The following is a 22619-nucleotide window of genomic DNA, read 5'->3' on the forward strand; positions in this document are numbered from 1 at the left end:
GTTTTCCTTATTTGCCTGCTTCCAGAGCTAGCTAGTAGGTTCTAAGTGAACTTTAGGATGTACATTTGCCATTGGTAATGTCAAGTTGGGAGCATAGGCCCCAGGCCCTCGCATCTATCCTAGCCCCCAGGCCATGTCTGGACTCCAAATCCCAGCAGGCCAGGTCCTGACTCCTCCCTGGGAATGGGGTTAGGACCACTCCCCAGGGTATTTAAGTGATCTCCTGAAAGAGGAACACCTGGTCTTCCTTTCTTCCTCCCAGGGGTCTCGTTTCTGTGGCTTCCCGGTTTCCCACAGGGGGCCACCTGAGAGTGCAGAACTTCCATTAAACCTGGATATTTCTTAATTTGGCTTGTTTTGATTTAGCTTGATTGGGAATTTTTGCGTCGGCAGGGAGCTCATGTTAAGAAATATTCCTAACATTAGATTCCCAAATTGATCTCCAAAGAAGACAACATGGGCCATTCGTTCAAGAACTCTGCCATTTCCACTTGGCCTAGAAAGCTGTTTCTCTAGCATATAATAGGCATTCAAAAGTATTTGTTGATTACATCTGCCAGATGAATGGATTAGAGCAGATGGATATGCCCTCAGATCTTACATGACAAGAACCAAGTCCTGAGATAAGTAATATGTGGGGGTCATGTGTTAAGGAAGAACTATTGAGTGAATCAGAGGAGGGAGAAAACACAGAGAAGACGTAGGAATAGTTCCAGGCAGGGTCCCAGCCTCTGTGGGATCCCATAAGGATTCTGTAGAATCCAATGTAAGCCTCCATTTAAAAAAAATGGTTAAGTACTGCAAAAATTAATGGAAAACAATTACCCTGAACAACAAGAACTCAATAAATTCTCATTAGGGTTAACACAAGAATCTTATCCTTAGACACATCGTAGGCGAACAAATGAAAAACAGAGAAACCATGAAAGCGGTACCAGAAAAATAGTCATCAGACCAAAGGAAGTCAACGAAAATCAACAGTTCTTTTCTTTTTTATAAAAAGAAAAAAAAAAAAAGGCCTGGAGAAATGGTTCAGTGGTTAAAACCACCCTTCAGAAAAACCCAAGATCGGCCAGGCGGTGGTGGCACACGCCTTTAATCCCAGCACTCGGGAGGCAGAGGCAGGCGGATCTCTGAGTTCGAGGCCAGCCTGGTCTACAAGAGCTAGTTCCAGGACAGGCTCTAGAAACTACAGGGAAACCCTGTCTCGAAAAAACCAAAAAAAAAAAAAAGAAAAAAAAAAAGAAAAAAAAGAAAAACCCAAGATCAATACCCAGCAACCATGCCAGGCAGCTCACAAGTGCCTGCCTATAACTCCAGCTCCAAGGAATCAGACTCCTCTGGCCTCCAAGGTTACTTGCTGACCCCACACACATATACATATGATTTAAAGTAAAATACATCTTTAGAAATGAGACAAAAGAGAAACCAAAACCTGGAGTTTAGAATATGATGAGGGAAATGTAAAAGTAACTGTATGTCCAATTTTTTTTAAAAATCATCTTTCCAAACTGAAAACAAAATAACATCATCAGATAGAGAAGATGTCATCAGACAGTAATTCAAAGAGACAAAGAACACTAGTAATGATAATTTTGAAAGTAATTACAGATGATACTATAATTATAAATAGTTCTCTTAATAGTCTTATTGAAATTAATTTAATTAGAATATGTTAATTTGGACTATTTCTTTACCCTGCAGTGGGATAATCCTTCTGTACACTGTGAATATGTATTGCTCTCATTGGTTAATAATAAAGTTGATTTGGCCTATAGCAAGGCAGAATAAGGTTAGGTGGGAAAGCCAAACTGAAAATACAGAGGAGAGCAGAGTAAAAAGAGAAATGAACCAGGCACCCAGGAATCAAGATACTAGAGGATAGGTAAAGCCATAAACCATGTGGCAAAATACAGGTTAAGAGAAATGGGTTACCCTGTCTCAAAAAACCAAAGAGAGAAAGAGAGAGAGAGAGAGAGAGAGAGAGAGAGAGAGAGAGAGAGTGAGAGAGATTAATTTAAGTTGTAAGAGCTAGTTAGTAACAAGTCTGAGCTATAGACACACATTTCAAAATTAATATAAGCTTTCGTGTGATTATTTGGGACTGTGTTGTTGGAACAAAAGAAAAGCTCCACCTCTGCTTACGTTACACTGTGTTATTATATGTCACTGTGACTGGGTTAATAAAGATGCTGATTGGCCAATAGCTGGACAGAATAAGGTTAGGCAGGAAAACCAGACTAAGGACACTGGGAAGAAGAAGGGAGGAGTCAGAGGAGTTGCCAGCAAGACACAGAGAGGAAACAGAAGGTACAAGATTGAAAGAGAGGTAGCACTACATTGCACAATGTAGATTAATAGGAATGAGTTAATTTAAAATGTAAGAGTTAGTTAATAATATGTGTGAGCTATTGGATGAGCATTTATAATTAATATTGAGTGTCTGTGTTGGTTATTTGGGAACTTGTGGGCAGGAAAGAAAAGTTCATATACAATTAATTATATATAATAATGAGTTTCATGGTGACATTCTCATACATGTATCTAATGTGTCTTGATCATAGTTATGAACCATATGCCTTCAGACTTGTATCTTCTTAAGGATAAGTGTTAGATATTTATATTTCAGTGTCTGCTCCTGGTTGACCCAAATCCTCTAGTGCCCCAGAGGGCTGCATATTGTCATACACTTTCAGTTCCCAGCAAAGAGGGCAAAATGACTCTACAAGCCCAGCAATAATGTACAGAGAGAGCCATAGGTTACAAACAAAGCACAAAAGCTGAGGTGAAGAAATCACTTTAAAGGGTCCCCCAAAGGCTCATGTGCTAAACCCTGGTCCTCAACCTATGGCTTTGTTGGGAGGTATGGGATTTAGGATACGAGGCCTGGTAGAAGGACGACAGCTCACCAAGAATACGATCTCCAAGTGAATAGAGTCCCTGGCCTCTTCCCTGTTCTCATTCTCACATGGCCATGCTCCTGCTCTAGTATATCTCTCAGCCACATGTCCAAATCAGTGTGGTCCAGATTTGGCTGGATCATGAACCACAACAAACCTTTCTTCTTAAGTTGATTTTTCTCAGGTATTTGTTATAATAACTGGAGGCTAACACAGAAATAAGTAATTGGACCCAAGGGGACCTAGGTGGAGTGTCACAGTGTCCAACATACTTTCTTCCACATTTCTATAGCTATTGTTATAAAAGGACAGTGTATCAATATTTGCATGAGCCAATGACATATTTTGATAAATCACAGAAATACTCTTGTACTTTAAATAATTAACTTTTAATAAAAATAACTTGGCTCCCAGGAAATATTTTTTCTTGTGGTAAATGTGTATTTAAATGGTCATACCACAGAACAATTTCTGTTTTAAAATTCTGCTTAACTGCTTCTAGAAATATTTTGGATTTTTCTACTCCAATTGTACTATACTTGTAGAATGAACTAGAAAAAAAGCACAGTTGACCACAGACTCAATCCAAACATTCTCCTGATCAGTTATGGTATTAATTTTGTTTAATATTGATGTTTTGGTATTATTCATGGCATGGTTTAAAAAAAACCATAAAAATATAACTTGAAGCATGTGTTCTGCAGTTCACAACAAAAGGAAAAGTTGACTGAAAATAAGGGGCCTATCTCACGATCTTGGAGACACGGAAGGCAGAATGGTCTCTCCAACGATGAAGACGTCTCACTTATAAAGCTGTAAATTAATCTTGTTTCTATCAAAGGCAGGTCAAAAAGGCATTTGAAAGCAATGCAATGTGTTGGTTTTGGACCATTTTAAAGCTAGAACACATATTTAAACCATTTACACAAGATAAACTAACATTTCTTTGGCCCACAGCCTGCCAATTATGATGTTAAGAGAGAAGCATAAGAAACCACTGGTTGTTTTGGATGGAACCCCGAGCCTGTTCTTGGACTTGCAGAGTTTGTGAAAGATCAGCACACGCCAGTTTAGGGCCTGCTTGTTTCTGCAGCCCTCTGGGGCTTCTGTGTGTCAAAACTGCTCTTAGAGATGTTTATCTTTTTCTAGAGAGTGACTGGCAAGGTCGCCGAAGAGCTACTTCCAGCAATCACAATCATGATGTAGGGATTCAATCGACCTAGAAACTATACTGGTTATTAAACAGGCCGCAAAGCTACCAACGATGGTAGTGACGATCATGAGGAAGAGAAGGCAGGAGATACTTTTCCAAGCTTCTCTCTGCCATGAGCGCTCCCTGGGACTTCAGTATCTATTCTTTCTTTCTGAATCTCCCTCCTCCAGGTCTTGACCTGGATGTTTTTCTTCATCCTTCTCTACTGAGACATACTCCACATGTCACATCTTCCATGAGATCTTCCTTGGCATAGTCTGACATGATATACTCTATAACATCACTCTTCTTTATTTTCTTCCTAACACTTACCAGTAACATTTTTCTTAGCCATTTATTACTACTTACTGACCCTGGTTCTCCTCTATCCTCCCTACTATCACTTCGACCCCTGACTTCTAGCTCAACCCTGGTGTTTCAATCATGCTCAGATCATGGAGTCCCCCCAGAACCAACTAGGAGACTGAGTCCTGTATGTAAAAGCAAAGAGCCTCTATTCTTATACAAGTTTGCAAACTCGGTCTCCCTGTGTGTCCAAGGTATTGGAGTTTTCAGAGAGCCCTGAGCTCAGTTAGGGTTGGGATTTTATAGTACCAAGGGGGGGGGGATTTCTAAGGTTCAGGACCCCTGATTGGCATTTGTCTAAGGGAATCCTGGTGAAAAGCGATGGGTGTGTGCTGGCAGGTGATCTGATCTACAACAATGGTTGGAACGTTAGGAATTTCCTTTGGATGGTCTGTTCCTGGGTGGTGCCTGGGTAGCCTCAGTTTGTGGTCTTTATCAGAACCAGATCTTGCTTGCTACTGAGACTCAGGCCTCTATTGAGCTTGCCATGACCAAGTCCTACATTTCTATCCTTGATAACACCCAGGACCTCATATATGCTTGAGGACTTCACCCATATATGGCTATGCCTATGAAGGTTGAGGTATAACAACACAGAAGAGAATCAATTATAACTCACCTTTAAAAAGTATGATAGTTCTGTCCTGCCGTCTCAGTGGGTGAACGCATCCCTCATGGTTCTGACTTTCTTTCTCATGATCTCTCTCCTTCTGCTCCCCATCAGAACTTTGGGAGCTCAGTCCGGTGCTCCAATGTGGGGCTCTGTCTCTATCTCCATCCATCGCCAGGTGAAGGTTAAGGCTCACAGTGAGCCCGTCCATGCTGTAGAGTTCACATTCATTGCCGTTGTCCTTGGTTTCTCAGTCCTCCTCCACCGTCAGCCACATTCAGAGAGCCCGGTTTGAAAAGATGAACATGGGATGCGTTCACCCACTGAGACGGCAGGACAGAACTAACGGGAGACCACCAAGTCCACTTGGAATGGGACTGATGGAACATGCGACCAAATCGGACTCTCTGAAAGTGGCTGATGGTGGAGGCTGACCGAGGAGCCAAGGACAATGGCGATGGGCTTGGTCCCTACGACATGTAAGGGCTCTGTGTGAGCCTTGTCAGTTTGGTTGCTCACCTTCCTGGACCTGGCGGGAGTTGGGAGGATCTTGGACTCAACATAGTGAAGGGAACCCTGATGGCTCTTTGGCCTGGAGAGGGAGGGAGTGGGGGTATGGGTGGAGGGGAGGGGAGGGAAGGGGGAGGAGGAGGGGAGGAGATGGCAATTTTTAATAAAAAATAAATAAACTGGAAGAAAAAAAAAAGAATTGCTACCCTCTTCCATGTTTGTGTGATATACTGTTGTTGGAGATTTAAATACTTAGTTTAGAATAAAAAAAATTAAATATCAAAGCAAAAAAAAGTATGATAGGTTTATATGTACATACATAAATAATAGATATATCACAAAGCAATAAATTTAGATGTATGATATTACCATATGCTGTGGTCTTATGTGTTTAATCAATTGGAAAATTTATTTCCAGTGTACAGTATTGAGAGTGTTATGATCTGCTGGCCTGGTCTGTCACCTGGGTACACTGTCCCTTTAAAAGACAAGCTCTGCCCTCCATAGCCCCTCCCCTTCTGCCAAGGAAATTTGATATCCTGTCTCCTCCAGGCTATGCTCTCTCTTCCCACACCCCTTCTCTTTCCTAAAGAGGTAACTACTGTCTCTCCTTCCTTCCCCCTCCCTCTCTCTTTAACCTTTCTCCCTCCCCCCCCTCTCTCTCTTTGACTGTCTCTCTTCTTCCCCCTTCTCCTTTTTCCCCTTTCCCCTCCATCACCCACTAAATGAACTCATCTCTCTGCATGATGTATCTGTTGGTCTCTTACCACTGTGGTCTTCCACCTGCCAAGGTAACCCACCAAGGCCTGGGAGACCCATCACTACCCCTTGTGGGAATGGCTGCCCCTCTTGGAACCTCCGCCCCTTTTTGGACTGGTTCTTCCTTTCCCCCTTATATCTTTAAAAAAGAGTAACAGAGAGGTGGATAGGTCATGGTGACTCAGTCTTAATGTTATCATTTTGGTAGTACATTAGTTACTGGGGGACTATGTTCCTGCTAAAAACCATGAGTTTATTTTTCTCCTTCTCTCTCTTTTTAGGCAGAACCTAAACTGTAGTCTAACTGTTCTAGAACTCACTGTGTAGAGAAGCCTAGTCTAGAAGTTGTCATATTCCTCTTGCCTTTGCCTTCCCAGTGTTGGACTTAAAGGCCTGTGTACCACACTCGAAATCTTATTTTCATGTTGCCTATATGTTTGAAACTTTTTCATCATATAGAACTTGGCAAAAAATAAAGGTAAGTGAATTAGTTTAGAAGTTAGAAATTCTATGGTTGGGTTCCAGCTCTGCTACTCACTAAACATTTAACCTCAGACAAATCTCAAATTCTCAACCCAGTGAGGATCAATATTCTTAGAGTGAAAGTCAAAAGGTTCACCCATAATCCCTGGGCCAAAATAGAAGAATAGGAAGTTTAATGCCAATTTAGTCTACACAGCAAGTCCAGGCTAGCCTGTGCTAGCCTTATATTGTGTGACACTTGAAATACTCTTTTCTAACAGGCATAACTTCCTTGTGATGATTAGGTAAATCTTTTTGGAATATACAAACAGACCCCCAACTTCTACCAACCCAAAGGCTAAAAATGTCATTATATAGCGTCTGAGGCCAATAACAAAAGGTTTCCTCCACTTTTCTCTAATCCACATATCTGATGATGAAAAGTCTTCTGATTTACAAGGCATCTTATCATCTTGGAATGTGGTTTAAGGGAACCTAAACCTGTTCTTGGGTAATGGTCATTTATGCTTGGTTCTAGAATAAACTTTTTTTCACTCCCTTTGACATGCAAACTGTGTTTCTTTCCATCAACAACTTATCCTTCATTCTATCTGTAAAGGCAAATGAGCCCCAAAGATGTGAAATGCTGGTTCAGGGAGGATGGAAGCTGCTTCCATAACTCAAGCATCTGGGTTTCTTGTTGATCTTTCCACTTTCCAAGTGCTGAGATTATGGCCATGTACCACTATGATCAGTTTTTATGTGGTGCTGGAGTGGAGGGGTCAAATCCACAGATCTCTTCATTGTATTCTTATTTCATATAGATTTCCTTTGCTCCAACTTTCAGTGGATTAACCCTTGGCTAACTTCGCAGCAGTTACCCTGAAGGTGAAGAAATTAGAAGCTAAAAATTACAAAGTGAATGAAAAGAGGCGAGAAGTGGGGGTGGGGGTATCTCTGTATAATTGTTAATCTATATGAGTTAAACTATGGAATCAACACAGTCAGTCTCTCCTAACAGAAAAGAAGACATCTGTTGGCGGCTTCCAAAAGCTTACGGATAAAGGTTTGTTTATACAGCTGGATAGTCTGAAAGGAACAGGGCTGAAAACATTAGGTGAGCAGGCAGATGGCAGGAGACAGTCGGAAGCATCTGGTTCCCATTAGAGACTGTAGGCTACAAAGGGCTGCCTTCTGACCTCCGAGTCCAGCTTCCCTGGGGACCTAGGTGTGTTCTAAAGTCTCAAGGTGCTGACAGTCAATTCACCTGCCGAAATATGCCAGGAGAACCCATGGCCAGAACGGTGGCTGAAAAAGAATTTTGTTTTGTTTTGTTTCTTGAGAGAGGGTTTCTCTGTATAGCAGTTCTAACTGTCCTGGAACTCTGTAGATCAGGCTGGGCTTGAACTCACAGTGCTGGGACTAAACGCATATGCCATCTCTGCCCAACAAAAATCTGGAAGTAAAGCTAGATTATCAGGTTGGGTGGGTGAAGTTATTTGCATTCAGTTCCTAAAGTACAGGCTCAGTTTTTTAGTGACTCAGTTCCTAAAGTACAGGCTCAGTTTTTTAGTGACAGTTGTCAGAAAAACAACCTACCCTTTTCCTGCTCCCATTTTCCATCTCCTCTTCCTTTTTTAGCTAAACAATGTTCAACTAAAATCCCTATTTCTGAAATAAAAGGAGTTTATTGTGTTATAGTATATGCTAGCCCAGAAAGGAGAGAGGAGAGAGAGAGAGAGAGAGAGAGAGAGAGAGAGAGAGAGAGAGAGAGAGAGAGAGAGCTAGGATAAGTTTCTACAAATGAAAAACCAAAGCGAGAACAAAAGAACAAGGCTAGACTGTTAGACAGCAGTTAGGAAAATATTCAAATATTCACTGGTTCCAAAACTAAGAGGTTTTGTTTGTTTTGTTTTTGATTTTTACAGTGAAGATGCAGGAGGGAGGACATAGGTTACTTAAACTGAGCCTAGACTGGTACCGGGTAACAGCGATGGGAACGCACAGGCAGTGAAGAAAGTAGGCCGCAGAGATAAGTGTTTGGTTTGTGAGCTGACTGGGGTGAACAGGATGCAAGGTTTTTCTATAGACTGTGCACATGGTACTGTGGCTGTCGAGCGGAAGTGATGTCACTGAGTCAAGGTTTCAGCTTTGGGAACCTTTCTGTGTTGTTTCTTTAGCTTTGTTTTCTGGGGCTATGAAGCCCCACAAAGCTCCACGAGCCATGGTTTCACGTACACTAGGTAAGTTTACCTTCACCCTGGAATAATCTTTTTCTTGGTTTGCCCTATGGCTGTTAACCGGTCCCCTTTCCCCACCCCTTCTATCATCTTGACTTTGTAAATCAATTAATCAGCATGATACAAAAAAGACTGTTACTTAATTCTGTAGAAAAGTAGATTAAGCCCTCTACAGCATGATCATATTGACCAGTATCTCAAAAAATGTGTATCACAATTCATTCTGCAAATGAATATCAGACTTTGTCATCAAAAGCTATGATAGGATAAATGATGCCAGTATTAGCTTGGGTCCTCTCTTGGAATACAGACACCATAGGTGCAGGTATGATTTGGAAAGGTGATTGTAGGAAGCACATATGAGAACTTTGAAAAATAAGGCAGGGAGGAAGGAAAAAACCTATGTAAAAGATGCTTCCTTAATGGGGCAGGACTCAATATCCTGAGAACTGCTGGAAGTTTATATGAAACTTCTTGGAACTAGGCTAAAGGACAGACAGCATTTCAACTCCTTGGACCGTAGATTGCCTTTGGGGAAGTGTTTCCTTCCAGGCTCCTCCTGCCTGTGCTTGGGCACAGAGGGTGAGCAAGCTACTGCACACTGGGGATGGTGTGAGCCAGGGAACACACTGCAGGCGTGCTGACGATGCAAGTTAGAACGGCCTGGAAAGCCTGGGAGCAGAGGCAGCCAAGAAGAGAACTGCACACCAGCGGCTTCTGTTAACAAAGTGTGAGCAGCAGAATAAACTGAGACAAAGTGCAGACTGACTGGTGTTGGGAGCATTCCAACCAACTACCCTCACTGCTTTCTTCGAAAAGTTCTGCAATAATTAGGTTTTAAAAAATTAGTTAAATATGAAAATTATCCTTTCAATGACATCCCACACTCAAAAGAAACATTAAAATAAAAGCTAATACCCATACTTTCTTTTTTTATCAAAACTCTCCCTTGTATTACAAAAGATGAACAAATGTTACTATTTTTTTAAAAAGTAACAATTATTTATTGATTGTTTGGGAATTTCACATCATGTCCCCCACCCCTGCTTGCCTCCCAATCCCTCCATATCCTCTCCACACCCATGACATCAGAACGAGCTCTCCCATGCCCATGGTGAAGGGTGGAGTATCTCTTCCATGGGGGGCAGGACCAGCTCTCCACCAGCAGTGTCCAACAGGGGAGAGGGCCTGCCATCCCAGGGCCAACTCAGCACAGCCTTCTGATTTCAACATACATGGTTCCTATAAGTCCCTGTGGCGACATGGCCCATGGACATCATCACAGACCCCAGCTTCAACAGGACCATGGACCCAGACATGACTCTCAGCAGCAGTTTGGGCCCAGATGCCACCATGGCCTTGGTGGCAGCACAAGTCACCCAGACCAGTATGGATCTGGTGGCAGCAAGGCTCTCAAACACTAACATGGTCTCAGGTGGCTGTCCAGACCCAGGGTATCAACATAGCTCTCAATGGCAATAGGCTGTTGCTGGGCCACGAACCTCAACATGGCTCTATACAGCAGTCCTGGTCCAGACAACACCTTGGTTCCATGTGGCAGTGCAGGCAATGCAGGCTGGCATGGCCCTGGTGGCAACAAAGTCCACAGGTTACGGCCAACACCTTGGGCATCCGTGTGGCCTTTGGTGGCACCGCAGGCCACAGACATCAACACATACCCAGCTGCAGTAGGACCATGAAATGTTATTACTTTTAAATAAGGGTTAATTTCCAAACAAATGACAAACTTGAAATTTGTTGAAAGTACACTGAATGCATAGAAATAACCAGGCGTGTAATCTTGTGCTTGTAACTACAGTGCTTGGGAGCTGAGGCAAGAGGGTTTCTGGGAGTTCAACAGTCAGCATGGGCTACATAGAGAATTCCATGCCAACCAGGGCTAAAGAATGACTGGGCAACATTACATATCAAACATTGTGGACAATGAGCATTTGCCTGCTGTGTATGGCAGTACAATTTTTTTTTTTTACTTTACCCTAGGGAAGCAATTTTAGTGGGATCCCAAGATCAAGGATTGTGTTCTCTCCTGATCAAATGGTGACTCCATCATTCAAGTTAATCTACACAGATTTTGTCCTTGGAATTTGAGCCTTGACTCTATATACTTAACTCCTGGGAGCAGATGAAATTGGTCCACCATATAATTGTGCCCTGAATTGTGTCCACTAGCGTTTGCTACAGAACCAGAATGTGTGTGGTTCAAATCTCATCGGACAAGTTTTCATTTGATTTTGTAAACTACCTCCATAATGAATGGACCAGAGACATAGCTTCATGATGCTGCCTTTCACGGCCTGAATTCTTCTTCTTTTTTTTTTTTTTCAGCTTGAGTTCTTTCTAGAGACTTCTACACAGATAAAGTTGGGAGTCTTGAATTTACTGGAGAAAAGAATTTCAAGACAAGTCAGTATGAGGCAGAGTTGGAGTTCATTTCTAAGATTTATCTATTTATTTTTACTTATGTGTATGCATTCATGAGGTTATATGCACCACACTCACACAGGTGCCTGTAAAGGCAAGAGGGGTTCAGATCCCCTAGAATGGGAATTACAGACAATTGTGAGCGGCCTCATGTGGATGCCAAGTCCTCTGCAAGAGTCATAAGACTCTGAGCCATCTCTTCAGCCTATAGTTGATGTTTGGTTGGAAGTATCACCCCAGCCCCTGGCACCCCTATATCCAAGGTGTCTGGGATGTTTGGTTGGAGGTTTCACCCCAGCCCCTGGCATCCATTCTGAAATGTTTGGGTGGAACTTTCCACCCCAAGCTCCCTCCCCTGGGAGTTGCCACAGTCCAGACCCCACCTCCAAAAAAGCCGGCCAGACAGTGACTTCTCGCCAGAGAGGGTCAAGACCACTCCCACAGGCTATTTAAACTACCCCCTAGAGAACAAACATGTGGTAGTCCTTGTTCTCATTTCCTCTAGGGTGGGAGAGGGGGCTGGAGGGCCACCCTGGAGAGCTGGCATCCATTAAACCTGGACTTTTTCTAATTCGGTTTGATTCGGTCTGATTTGGATTATTGCATGGGCAGAGAGGTTTGTCGAGCCGTAAAAACCTTTCAGTTGGGAGTTTATTGGGAGAAAAAAGTTTAATACCCACTTAAGTAAAGTTTGCTGGGTGGTGGTGGTGCATGCTTTTAATCCCAGCACTCAGGAGGCAGAGGTAGGTGAATCTCTGTGAATTCGAGGTCAGCCTGGTCTACAGAGCAAGTTCCAGGACAGCCAGAGCTACACAAAGAAACCCTGTCTGGAATAATCAAAAACAAACAAACAAAGTAAGAAAGAAGTAGAGGGGTGCTCAGGGAAAGGGTATATCCAAGAGTAGGGGTGTGTGCTCCTCAAGAGAATCCTACTTAAGTAATTTAGCAGTAGCCATGGATACGATTTTGGTTGTAGAAAACAGTTTTTCTATTTATTTTATCTTTTAATTTTTTTTATTTTGTTCTAGAAAATGCTTTTCCATTGTTTTCATTTTTCTTTTAATTTTTATTTAAACTTTTCACACAATATATTTTAATTATATTCTTTTCCCTCCCCCAACTACTAGATTCTCGCCACCTCCCTACCTACTAACTTCATTCTCTCTCTCTTAATACAACAAAAACTGAAAATCAAAACAGACAAACTAAAGAAAAAGAAGATCAGTAAGACAACAAAATATCAAAACAAAAGAAAAGGTGTGCACATCCGCAGACAGAAAGTCCTTTTTGGGTTGGTTACTACTCCTGGCATGTCTCTTGGCCTGCCCTGTGGTTGATATAACCAGTACCACTACATTGGAGAACCTGATCTTCCTGTTCCCAGCAGGTGTCAATTGCAAATAGTTTCATGCTTAGTTGTGGAACTTTGTGAAAACCTCACTTTCTCTGTGATAGAACTTTGTCTGGTTTGAATCTGTGCAAGTCTGTGTATGATGTTACAGTCTCTGACTGTCTTTTTGGAAAAATGAGAGACTTTAGGGTGTCTCTGGATGTGCTTTGTATAAGACTGCAATCTAAAAGAAACAGAACTATGGGTCAAAAGGGTTGCACAAGACAAGAGGGCTAAGATGTGCCTTTTTTTAATAAATGGTGTTCCTTGTGAAAGTCCTAAATAGTCGAGGAAGGGAAAAGGTCAGATGCATTTAGGCCTTAAAAATGATTCATTGCTAATTTAATATCTGTCTTTGGAACATCTCTACACAAAAACCCAGCAAATACTGTGAATTATTCTGGAGTTCTTGACAAGTTGGCAAACTAATTCAACCAGACTCGAGGATGAAGAAGCAAGCCCCTTTCTCCTCTCTCTGTTTCCCCTGCCTTTCTATGCTTTCCCACCTGTTTTTGTTTGTTACAAAATTTCTTTCCTGGGTGTGGTGATGCACTCCTTTAATTCCTGCAGAAGAATTAAAGATCAGGAGGCAGACACAGGCCAGTCTCTGTTCCAGACCAGATATATCTTATCCAATGCCCTCTTCTTGTCTTTGTGGGCCCCTGCACACAAATTGCACACTCACAACAGACACACAGAGTAAAAATTAAAAATTTAAAAATAGAATTTGATATTATTTAAAAAAAATCTGTCCTCATGCAGCTCACTCTACAGGAGAAATGGTAAATAATCAAAATAAATTAAAAACAATTATACAGGAGGATTTGCTGAGGCTGTATGCTACCGACAGAGCCGGAGTAGGGAGGGGAGAGGAGAAAGCGAGAAAGGGGGATGTGCCTGCAGTTTAAACTTAAGTATTTGAAGAAAGCAGCTACTAAGCTCACGTGGGTTTCAGATCAGTGAGTCCCGTACTTGTTTTACGATGGAGTCTCCTCTCATGAAAGAAAGGGGAGCACTGTTCATGAATTAGAGCAAAAAGTCCCTTTTTGAGACTCCAGAGAAAGATGTTAAGGTAAACCACAAACTGGTAAGACTGTTGCTCAGGAAACACATTTAGATTGCAACGCTAGCCAGACACACAGCAGACAGGCAGACAACAAGGAGGAAACACAGACAGCCGCCAAACTGCTTTTAATTCCACTAGTCTTGGTCAGATTTCCAAGGCAATATATTGTCGACAGGACTTAAAATGTGAGTCAAGTAATCTACCTCTGCTCTGTCTTGCTGGCAGTTCAAAAGGGTACTGAAGGAGAAAGGAATTTGTTGGGAGGTCGGGGGTAGCTTATATAACTGAAAGAAAAGCAAAGAAATAAGCCTGGAAAGGTAAGAGCTAGGGCAGATGCAGGGAACCTGGTAGCTGATCTTTAATCCTTGCATTATCCCAAGAAGATTCCAATTCTGGAAAGGGCAATTGTGGATTAGCGTGAGTTATCTGTCTGTCTCTTAGCAAGGCAAGCTTGGATCATCCTGATTGATGCTCTGAATGCAGAGCATCAATCATTAACCCTGGATGCAGGTGGTGAGGCAGAGTCAGTGGAAAGGAAATGGACGCGCTTAACAGAGGGTCACCAGGGGATTTAGGACCACTTTTGCAGGGACAGCTCTTATAGATTAAAAAGAATTTAAAATAAAAAAAGACTCAGAAAAAGAGATGGACTCAGAAAGAACTACAAAGACCATTTTTGAATCATCTATCTATCTATCTATCTATCTATCTATCTATCTATCTATCTATCTATCTATCCTGCTGCCCCCTAGACCGTGCACGAGCCAGGCAAGGGCTTGGAGATTGAAAGAACACACAAGAGACCTGGCTCATTCGAAAGGAGATCAGCCAAATGCCGTTTATTCAAGTTTAGGAAAATCATTATATACCTAGCTGCTGCACAATGGAATTCCCCCAGGCAGGTGGGAAATTACCACACCCAAGGTGGAGTAAACAATGGCCCTATACCTAACCACCAGGCTAGGAAGAGGGAGCACAGGAACAAACAGGATGTTTGGCTGGCCAGAAACTGTCCTCAAGATGAACCCCAGGACCAGGGGTAGACCTATGGGCCCTACACTAAGAAAATGTTGCCTCCTCGCTCAACAGATGGGATGGATGGTATTTTATTTTTCTCAGTGTTGGTTATAAGTTATTATAGGGTTGGGGGCAGAATATTAAGAATTAGACTCAGGAATGTCACTTGGTATAGGAAAAAAGGGAAATAGGATAATAAGGTAGATAAGTGTATCTACTTGTAAACTATTTTAGCAGCTATTAGTTTTCGACAATTTACATTGATACAGATTCTTGTATATTGATACATATGTAAAATAATTTTTGTATTCCTAAGATAATTTGTATAGTGATACAAATTCAAACTATATTTGTCATATTGTGTATATCCTTACTTCTGTATACAATATTTTGTGCATCAATATAAAATTATTTTTTTTATATTGTGTAGTGATATTTTATTTGAGTAAATAAAAGTTTGCCTGAAGATCAGAACACAAAACAGTCATACAAGTCAGCCATACAGGCTAGGCAATGGAGACACACACCTTTAATCCCAGAAGCCACACTAGCTAGCCATAGTGGGGGGTGGGGGGAGTTGTGTGGGAGAGAGTGGTGGTGCAAATCTTTAGTTCCAAAATTAGAGAGGAATGCAAGGCAGAATGAGACAGGAACTCGCTCTTTTTCAGTCTGAAGTTTTTTTTTTTTTTTTTTTTGGTTTTTCGAGACAGGGTTTCTCTGTGGCTTTGGAGCCTGTCCTAGAACTAGCTCTGTAGAACAGGCTGGTCTCGAACTCACAGAGATCCGCCTGCCTCTGCCTCCCGAGTGCTGGGATTATGGCGTGCGCCACCATCGCCCGGCCAGTCTGAAGTTTTTATAGAGGTAAGAGCTCTCTAGTGGCTTGGCTGCTTTGCTTTACTGATGTTCAGGTTGAACCCCAGTATCTGTCTCTGGATTTTTATTATTCATGGTACAATACGGTATATATGTTTCTACTTCTGCTTTTGTATATTGATACAAATTAAGGAATTTTTTCTCATATTGCACTATACATTTCTTCTTCTGATTAAGATATTCTTATATATTGTTACAATTTTAAGATCATTGTCTTTACGCTGCACACGTTTGGAGATTGTTTTTTCTTACAATGTGAAGTTTTAGTCTTTAAGCTATATAGGTTATCAAGAATTACAGGTTAATAGTCACCATGTTTGCCATACTTAGTTATTTTGGGTTCTCTAGATGCACAGATATGTAATCTGCATAGATAGGTAATCTTTAAACACTTCAAAGATCTATAGAATATGGCATTTAAATGTTTTAATAATTTAGAATTCTGTTGACATGAAACATGACTGCTTCTTGCAGCACCAATCTACTCCCTAAAGAATGATGGGCATCGAAGACACTCCATATGGAGCTTGTTTTTCTCTTGGCAAAACTGGCCTATTGGGCAAAGAATTGCCTTTGCCTCGACTGCTGACAGTAAGCATGCTGTCCAGTATGGACAAGCAGGATACAAGTACAGCAACTGTTGAACCCTGCCAAGACAGAGGAGGGCAGTCTTTTGAATATTCTTGCTTGATGTGGTTCTTGTAGGTTGTAGTTCCAATTTTGTGTATGTTATTACCCTTTCTTTCTCCTGGACAATACTTGATAACTGTTTATTGTATATAGCTTTGTCTTAGGTTTAGAATCTTATTTAGACATAAAGGGGAGGTGTTGTGGGAATTAATTCTGCCAACAGCTTTGGGTTACTGGCCTTAGGGTGTGGTTTCTTGTCTGTAAATGTGATCTCTTAAAAGGAGAGACAAGGGTTGTATGCTCTCTTGGGTCATGAAGACTGAATGAGACAGTTGGTTCCCAGCTCCCTCAATCCCAAATTCTGAGTCTGTTCTTCTCCATACTCCTTAATAAATTTACACACACACACACACACACACACACACACAATCTTTGTGGTTCTTGTGACAACAGGATCTTACTGTGTAGTGTTGATTAACCTTGAACTCAAGAGATCTGCTTGTCTCCACCTCTGGAGCATCTAGATTAAAGGCATATACTGTCCTGTCTGTCTCAAAGACAATTTTATTGGCATCTGAAAGAGAAAACAACAGGGCAGGCAAGCTGAGATCTCTTGGCAGGTGTCAGGTGAAGTGAGGTAAGAGAGGGAAAAATAAAGTTCTGCTTTCTCAAAGGTCAAGAAATGAGACAGGATGTGGCAGTGGTGGTGCAAGCCTTTAATCCCAGCACTCTGGAGGCAAAGGCAGGGGGATCTCTATGAGTTCAAGGTCAGCCTGGTCTACAAAGCTAGTTCCAGGACAGCCAAGGCCACACAAAGAAACCCTGTTTAAGGAAAGAAAGAAAGGAAGAAAGAAAGAAAGAAAGAAAGAAAGAAAGAAAGAAAGAAGGAAAGAAGGAAAGAAGGAAAGAAAAAGAAAACAGGCAGATTTAGATATAGAAAATCTGTGAGTTTCTGAAAAGATGATGGTGATGGTGGCAAATTTTAAGGAAATAGTGAGAATGCCCCGAAATGCTAGGGTGAGCAGGCTCACCTCAGAATTTTGTCCAGTGTTTAGAAAAGAGAGATATAAAGGGAGGAAATAAAAATTTTATACTTTCTGAGTTTGAACTAAGAAAATGGACTGGCTTTGTTGTGAGGGTCTGTAAGTACAGTTGCACTGAGGGAGGGACTTGACGGTATTTAATTGCATATTTTGCTAGGGGATACTTATTCCATTTCCTTATGTCTTCAGTTATACCATATCATAGATCATATACATACATACATACATTCACATATATTTTTATCTTCTGGTGCTAGGCTGTTCTTGTTTGGGTTATAAACAGAGTCCACCACCTCTCCCTATCCCCCATTACAGAAGATCTCCAGTCTTGTCTGAACAAGGAAAGTTCCTACTGAGTATGTCAAACATAATACCAACCACTGACCAAACAATTTGTAAAACAGGTTATTGACCATCAACTATGTTATTTGTATAAAGATGTCACCATGTTATGATTTCTGTTTATCAAAGTGGTTCTTTGACATGCAAGAAATTTATTGTCTATATTAGAATGTTACAGGCTGTGGATGATGTCATTTCTATGAGAGGAAGCTGGAGTAGAGTTGATTCTACTCAACTGGTACGTGGAAAGCAGCTGGTTGTATATACCCTTTTCGTTCCCTAACAGAGGCCTTCATGCTGATAAGAAAAAAATTACACCAAAATACCAGTTTGGCAAGCAGAGTTGTAGTCTGCCCACTGTTGAAACTTTCTGACTCATAGGAGGAAGAATACTTTAAGAAGGACCTCCACTCCTGGTGGTATATATACCTTGCCTGGTCCTCTCTCCTTTAATGTAGATAGAAAAGGGTGTTTATCACTTTGGGAACTTTGTTATGTTATACCCAGTCTATTATGTGCCAGGAGGAAGGAGAGAGACAACACTTCTTACAAGTTCCAAAGATTTTAATAAATCACCACATAAGCAGGGTCACTGATCAGTCAGCACTGCAGGACAAGAACTCTGGGAGCCCTGTTTTTCCCTGTTAGTCCTGAACAGGGGCAGAAGCAGGCAGGGGTAATAAGCAGAAAAAGACAAACATTTGCTGTCAAGTTACAGTTACGATTTTCACCAATCAGGAATCAAAGATTAGGGATTTTCCTTGAGTGTTAATTGACATACAATGCAGGCCTTTCAGATTCATTTGTCCTTTCTGTTGTTAAGAACAGTCATAATGTTTCTAGAGAACTAAATATGGATAACATCTGTGGTTTAAGGGCGAGGTTGGTAAGCCATTGTACATTCTCAGCTTCCGCAGAACTGCAAAACCGCAACTTTACTTCATCCCATAGGTAAAATAGCAGTACTCAAGCCAAGGTGCTTTTGCCTGCTCCCTTCAGTTACCAATCATTGACTATGTGTTCATTAAAGTGAAAGTTGCCCTGGACTTAATTAGCTGTGTCCTTTATAAAGTGGTAAAGTAAGAGAGGCTTGCTTCTGCTGACCTCCACTAAGGCATTTGACAAGTGCAAGAATCTTAGATCTACTCTAAACAGACATTTCCTGTCCTGACTGCCAGTTCCTAAATACCCAGCAGATGCTTCCCAAATGACCATACAGAGGCTTATATTAATTATAAATGCTTGACCAATAGCTCAGGCTTGTTACTAACTAGTTCTTACAACTTTAACCCATTTCTATTAATCTATGTGTTGCCACGTGGCTCGTGGCTTTGCCTGTCCTCTAACACGTCTTGCTTCCTGGCTAGCATCTCTCCTGACTCTGCCCTCCTTTCCATCATTCTCAGTTTGGTTTCCCACTTAATTTCCTGCCCAGCTACGGGCCTGTCAGTTTTATATAAACCAATGAGAGCAAAACATATTTTGACTGTAGAAAAGTATTATTCCACAGCAATCTACTAAATGCTTGGAGCAAGACTGAGCACTTGGTGAGACAGCAGCCCTGCCTGATACCTTGACTAAAGCCCTATGAGGCCTGAGCAGAGACACACAACTGAGTTTGTGGTGACTTATTATGCAGTAATTAAAAACAAATACACTATACTACCACCGGGAACATGTCTGATCTGAGTGTTAAAGGAGATGTCCCTTGGCATCTGTGGGCACTTGCTTAAGGATGATGCCTTTCCCATACCGCAATCTAAGGACACTTAGGTCTGTTACAAACAATGATGTAGCATGTATATAAGCTCTTCAAATCCTCTCCTATAAAGTGTAAATAATATGTAAAGTGTATAACTAATTATATATATAATTAGTGTGTAATTATAACTAATACAATGTAAATGCTGTGTAGATAGCTGTCATACTATGTTGTTATGGCAGTACAAAGAATGACAAATGAAATTGTGCTTTTCAGGAATAACGAATGCAGGGAGACTCCCAGAGAAACCCAACGGAGGTGCCACCTAGGGTGTAAGGAGATGAGGGCAAGAATTTCAGCTGGCTCTTGGTTGGGGTTTGGAAGAGGTGCAAACAAGAAGAGGGAAACTGTGACGGTGTGAAAAGGAATGGCGTCCATAGGTTCACATATTTGGATACTTGATCATTGGGGAGTGGTGGCCCTTGAGAGGGATTAGGAGGTGTGACCTTGTTGGAGAGGGTGTGGACTGTAGGAACAAGTGTGTCACTGGGGTCGGCTTTGGGTTTCCAAAGCTCAAGCCAGATCCAGTGTCTTTCTTTTCCTACTGCCTACAGATCCAGTTGTAGAACTCAGCTGCTTCGCACCACGTCTGCCTATGTACTGCCAAGCTTCTTGCACTGATGATAATGGACTGAAACTCTGAAAATGCAGAGCCAGTCCCAATTAAATGTTTTCTTTGAGCTGGGAGGTGGTGGTGCACGCCTTTAATCCCAACTCTTGGGAGATAAAGGTAGGCAGATCTCTGTGAGGTGGAGGCCGGCCTGGTCTAGAGTTCCAGGACAGCCAGGGCTACACAAAGAAACTGTCTCAAAAACAAAACAAAACAAAACAAAGAAACAAAAAAACCAACCAAAGCAAAACAAAGCCTGGTGGTGGTGGTGCTTGCCTTTAATCCCAGCACTCGGGAGGCAGAGGCAGGCGGATCTGAGTTCGAGGCCAGCCTGGTCTACAAGAGCTAGTTCCAGGACAGGCTCTAGAAACTACAAGGAAACCCTGTCTCGAAAAAACAAACAAACAAACAAAAAACAAACAAAAAAACAAAAAAAAACCAACAAAAATGTTTCTTTTTAAGTAATAGTTTTCATTGTCATGATGTTGCAACAACAGAATAAGACAGAGGTAATTGGATTTTTTTCTGAAAAATACTTGTTAATAAGAACTTTGCATATTTATTATTTTGAGCAAGTTTATTACAATGGACAACGGTTCATTTTTAATATTTTAAATAATTTCTTGGTGACTGGTGAATATCTGCAATTCCAGCACTCAGGAAGCAATGATTGGGTGTTTGAGGTCATCCTGGGTTACGTTGTGAAACATCATATCAAAACAAACAAACCGCAAACCAACCAACTAACCAACCAACCAAACAAACAAAAACAGGCTGCAAAATGGCTAAAAGTGCTTGCGGTCAAGCCCCAGGATGTGAGTTAAATCCCAGGAACTCACATAAATGTGGAAAAATAAAACCAGCTCTACAAAGTTACTCTGACTACCACCCAAGGACCATGGCATGTGTATATAATGTCCACACACGTTAATGCCAGACCCCTCTATGAACATTTCACACCCTTGAATGAGAATTGCAAACAAACGTATGCTATCATAAGCAGTTTAAAATTAGTAAACATCTCACCATTGAAATGATCTGGGGTTTCTACCATGAACCCTGAACCACACTTGGTGAATTGCTGTCTTACAGAGATCCGCCTTCTCTGTCTCCCGAGTGCTGGGACTAAAGGCATGTGCCACTGACTGCCCAGGCAGTCAGTGCTCTTAATTGCTGAGCCATCTTTCCAGCTGAAGCTTGTTTATTTCTTTCAAAATTACTGTTTATGTAGGTTGGTGAGATAGCTCAGTAAATAAAGGTGGTTGCTGCAAGCTTGATGAGTTTGATCCCTAGGACCCACACAGTAGAAACAGGGATTGAATTTCCACAAGTTACCATCTCATTAATACATGAACACGCTGTGGCATGCATGCTCCCATCACCGCCTGTGCTTGTGTAGGCACGGGTGAACACACACACACACACACACACACACACACACACACACAATGTTAAAACAAAAAGCCTATTTACAAATTTCCACATCTACTAAATCAGGCATGGTGGCACATGTAATCCCAACACTTGGGAAGGGGAGGCAGGAACATCCTTGTAAGATCCTTGACTATACTGTAAGATTTTTGTCTCCAAAATGAAGAAATAAACAATTAGCATGGATAGATTACTCACTACGAGGCTGACACTTTTTATAGTGCTTCTCACATATTTATTTCAAACAACTATTTTTGTCCTCATTTTACAAGTGTGGAAATTAAGTAACAAATTGTTCATTGTGACGGTTAAGTAGTAGAACAAAGATATAAACACCAATTTTGTTTCTAGAATCTTTGCTGTTAACCTATACAGTATTGTTACTCTTCACTGACCTAACTATTAAACACTTTTCTTCTCTTATCCAAACCACTCATTTTAATACTGGTTTCTACATTCCCTTTCAAATCTAAGGTTTTTCTTAAATTGATAAAAATCAGAACTGTCTCTAAATTTCTTCCCATGAAAGAAAATATTACAGAAAGATATCCTGGACTGGGCTGGAGAGATGGCTCAGCCATTAAAAGGCTAGGCTCATAACCAAAAATAAAAGATATTCTGGACATATAAAAATTATTGCTATATATCTGGGGTTACCAGCAGCTGAAAAGAAATATTTTCTTTACAATTCACATATTTTAATCTAGGAATCTCAGGGTAGAAATCAAGACTTGGTTTCATCTTCGCCCCAGACTGCCTTCCTGCATCTCTCTTTCTTTTCCTTCCTTTTTTTTTTTTTTTTTTTGTTTTTTTGACAGGGTTTCTCTGAGTAGCAGCCCTGGCTCTCTTGAACCTCCCTATGTAGACCAGGCTGGTTGAATGCTGGGATTAAAGGAATGAACTACTGTACCCACGTTTTAAAGATTTGCATTCTTAGCAGGAGCTCTGTTGATCCTAAATTGCTGGTTTGGGAC

Source organism: Arvicola amphibius, chromosome 5, assembly GCF_903992535.2.
Source record: "Arvicola amphibius chromosome 5, mArvAmp1.2, whole genome shotgun sequence".
NCBI lineage: Eukaryota > Metazoa > Chordata > Mammalia > Rodentia > Cricetidae > Arvicola > Arvicola amphibius.